Source organism: Telopea speciosissima, chromosome 6 (genome assembly GCF_018873765.1).
Source record: "Telopea speciosissima isolate NSW1024214 ecotype Mountain lineage chromosome 6, Tspe_v1, whole genome shotgun sequence".
Lineage (NCBI taxonomy): Eukaryota > Viridiplantae > Streptophyta > Magnoliopsida > Proteales > Proteaceae > Telopea > Telopea speciosissima.
Window position 1 is genome coordinate 11,001,804 of NC_057921.1, and position 4,607 is coordinate 11,006,410.

Genomic DNA, 4,607 nt, shown 5'->3' on the forward strand with positions numbered 1-4,607 from the left:
CTACTCCGAGTTGCCCGATTTGGACCGTAATCTTGTGGAACATCGTTTGCCTATCTTGGAAGGGTATAAACCGGTTAAGCAGCTCCCAAGGCGCATGGCATCTGAGGTGGTGGCAAAAGTAAATGACGAGATTGAGAGACTCCTTAAAGTAGGATTCATTCGGCCAACTCACTATGTCCAATGGCTAGCAAACGTCGTGCTCGTCCTTAAAAAGAATGGGAAATTGAGGGTCTGTGTAGACTTTCGACACCTAAATACAGCGACACCCAAGGATGAGTACCCTATGCCGATGGCCAATATGTTAGTCGATTCGGCCGCGAAGCACCAGATTTTTTCATTCATGAATGGTCACTCGGGTTACAACCAAATATTTATTTCCGAAGAGGATGTCTCCAAGACGGCCTTTAGGTGCCTTGAGGCCCTTGGAACATTCGAGTGGGTCATGATGCCTTTCAGTTTGAAGAATCCTAGGGCTACCTACCAAAGGGGGATGAACCTCATTTTCATGACATGATTGGATAGTTCTTAGAGCTGTATATCAACAACGTGGTAGTCAAGTCTATGAGCCAAGATGGGCACCTCAGACATCTCCGAAAATCTTTTGAGCGAATGAGACCGCACGATCTAAAAATGAATCCCCTCAAGTGTGCCTTCAGGGTATCAGTAGGGAACTTCCTTGGTTTTCTTGTCCACTAGAAAGGGATTGAGGTAGATAGGAATATGACCACGGCAATCATGCAGACACCAGCTCCCCGAAACAAGAAGGAACTTCAGAAGTTTTTGGGGCAAGTCAACTTCCTCAGGAGGTTCATTTCTAACTCCACCGTCTGAGTCAGAGCATTCTCCCCATTATTGCAACTTTGGTCAAATGACAAATTTCATTGGGAGGATGAGCATAAACAGGCTTTCGAGGAGCTTAAATGCTATCTGATCGAGCCGCCTATGTTGATGCCACTTCGGAAGGGTGTACTGCTCAAGTTGTATGTTTTGGCTTCAACTGAGGCGATTGGTAGTTTTCTTGCTCAAGACAATGAGATTGGTTTTGAATAGGCCACCTATTATTTAAGTCGTGCCTTGACCGATATGGAGAGGAAGTACATGCCCATCGAGAAACTCTGTTTGGCACTATACTTCACCTGTACCAAACTCAAGTACTATTTGCTACCCACGACCGTGTTTGTCCTTTACCAAATAGATGTCATCAAGTATATGCTTTCCAAGCCAATTATTAGGGGACAAATAGGAAAATGGATGATGGCCTTAACTGAGTTCTCACTTCAGTATGTTCCTCAGAAATCAGTCAAAGGCCAGGCCTTTGTCGATTTCCTCACAGTGCATCTCCCACTAGAGTTAGGGGAGGAGAGTGTGGACACAGGGGTTAACGCCATTACGCGGTCACCCAGGAAATTGTTCTTTAATGGTTCCTGAACTAGTGCTTCAGCAGGGGAAGGAATAGTTTTGGTGTCTCTCGCCGGCGTTGAGACTCGCCTCACTTTACAACTTTGTTTCCCATGCACAAATAGTCAAGCCGAGTTTGAGGCCTTGTTAATCGGCCTTAAAACGCTCAGTGCTATGAGTGTAAGGAACGTAAAAGTCATCGGCGATTCTCAATTAGTTGTCAAGAATTTAGCGAAGGAGTACCATTGCGAAAGCCAGGTTTTACTCCCATATTTTTCTATGGCCCAGCAATGTCTGAGCAAGTTTGACGATACCTCGGTCTCAAGCACATTCCACGGGCGGAGAACAGCATGGCTAATTGTTTGGCCCAAGCTGCTTCAAACGTCACATTCTTGAAGGGTGTTTACACCCTATTTTTGGTCTATTTTGGTCAATAGAAAAATAGACCAAAATCTATTTATGTCAAGGCTGACTGGTTAGTATGTGGCCAAAAAACGGTCAATGATTGAAAATAGTGAGAAGCAGTTAGACCAAAAATGATCAATGATCGAAAATGGTCAATGACCGAAAATGAGAGTCTTATGCAACCACAAATGGACTTTATAGCATCATCCATAGTGGTTGCAGGGTGCATTGTTTACTCCCTATTTTCGGTCTATTTCGGTCAATAGACAAATAGACCAAAATCTATTTATGTCAAGACTGGCTTTTTAGTAAGTGACCGAAAAATAGTCAATGACTGAAAATAGTTAGAAGCAGCCAAACCAAAAATGGTCAGAAACAGTCAATGACTGAAAACGATCAGAAAAAATGGTCAATGACCGAAAATAGTTAGTTCGGTCAGAAACAGTCAATGATCGAAAATGGTCAGAAAATGGTCAATGACCGATAAATGGCTAGAAAATAGTCAATGACCAATAAACGATCAGTGATCGGCGAACGGTCAGCGAGGTGGTTACAACAAGTTCTGAAAGAAGTGGGTAGTTGTAAAACTACCTCTCAAAGAAGTGGGTAGTTATGAAACTACCTGGTAACTACAGAAATCACCTGAGGATGCCTATAAAAGGAAAAATTCAAAACAGAGGAAGGGATCCACAAATCAAATCAAACAAGTCTTTTATCTTTTATTAGTTATTTTCTTTTATCTTAGGAGTAGTGTAATGTAGATTTCCATCCATCAACATGTCTTTAGGCTTGCTTCAAAAGACATCCATTATCATCAAGTTGCAAACTTCAACAGTTCATGGCTAGGGGAGGTGTGAGACTTCAACAAATTTGTTTCTATATTGTTAGCAATTTGGTCGTAGAGTAGTGGTAGTGTAAATACCAAGTTGTAAGCCTCATCAGTTTCAGATTTGACAGTGTTGTAATGACTTCAACAAATGTGTTCTATGAAGTAATTTGATTTCATCTTCTTCTTCTTGGCACTGCAATCTATGCATTTTGAAAAGTCCTTGGATTACCAAGGCACTGGTAGAACCCACTCTTTGATTCAATTCACTTTATGGAATAGTTTCCTCATCCAACAATGGTCTCTAGATCGAAGAAATTTGGGGGAAAATAAAGGGCGAGATGGAAAGAGTTTTTATCATCCAGAGAAAGACTTTCTCATCCATTTCAGACAATGAGCTGTTTGAAGTAGGATGCTTAGACGAGGTTCAGCCGGATTGGAGATCTCCGATCATCCACTTTCTCTAGAATCCTAATGCAAAAGTTGACCGGAAGATAAGGTATCGAGCAATAAATTATCTGTTATTGGGGGAAGAATTGTTTAAACGGGGCCAAGACGACTTCCTACTCAAGTGCCTGGGCTTGAACGAATCCCTGCTTGTTATGGCAGAGGCACATGAGGGAATTTATGGCTCCCACCAGGCTAGAGTTAGGATGAGATGGTTGCTCAGGCATCATGGTTATTATTGATCGACCATCCTGTAGGACTGCATCAGATATGCGAAGGGATGCCAAGCCTATCAAAGGCACGCTCCTATGCAAGGAGTGCCTACAGCACAGCTCCACCCCATAGTAAAGCCGTGGCCATTCAGAGGATGGGCTCTTAATTTGGTCAAAAAAGTAACTCCTCCCTCGGCTTAAGGACACACATTTATCATCATGGCCATTGATTACTTCACCAAATGGGTGGAGGCTATACCGATGAAGTTGGTCAGCCAGGCCGATGTGATCAGGTTCTTGAAACACGAGATAATACATTGCTTTGGCTTGCCTAAAACCCTTGTCAATCCCTACTCCTGACTGGTTGGATTTTTGATTGAAGGGCAGGAACCCCTTTCCAGGAAACCAGGATCACTGCGGAGCATCACTCCACTCAATGAGATCAATGAGAATACTTTGAACAGGTTTCCCTATATACCTATCAGAAGATGGATAGCAGACCCCCGCAACTGTGCAGCTCACAACTTGACATATGGTTTGGATCCCAGGTAATCTCTCTCCTCTTTATAATGGTGGGACCCACCTTTGAAAAAGTGTATAAAATACCCTATGTAGCATGTGGGGACAAAGCCCTGACCAAGGGTCAAACCTCTGTGCAAGTCCCATTGAATTTTAGCTTGCTTGAATTCTCTGGGCGATGACACTGGGCGATGCAGCAAGGCCCAGTGACATCGCCCAATGGTTGTTTCTGTGTATTTTATTTGTTTTTATTTATGGGGACCACCCAATATGGACATGGGTACCCTCCACTGATAGAGGGAAGTCTGAGGGACAGCCTCATACCCTTGGTTCACTGTGGACCCCACCAGTGTGCCCAGAATTAGTCAAAATCAGTTTAAAAATTGATTTTTAAAAGGGGCCTTCATAGGCAAACATGCCTCAGTGAAGGGGGGGTCTATAAATAGCAGGGGTCTGAGCTCATTTAGCGCCCTTGGCATATCTGAAATCCATGGGAGAGAAGAGAGGAAAGAAAGGAGAAAAGAAGGAGAGAAAGAAGAGAGGAAGAAGAAGAAGGAAGGGGAAAGAAGGAGGAGGAGCTGCTGCCACCCCCAACCAAGGCTGGTTCGAGCCTCCATCAGACCTGCTCAGGTATAAAAAAATACCTATGCACCTCTGCTGTCCCCATCTCTCCTCTGTATTTGATATGATTTTTCTCCCTGGGCAGCCCTGAACAGCTAGGGTTTGCCCAGAACTACTCCAGATCTGCCATGCAAGCCTTAAGCATGGAAGATCTGTGATGTTTGAGCAAAAATATAATT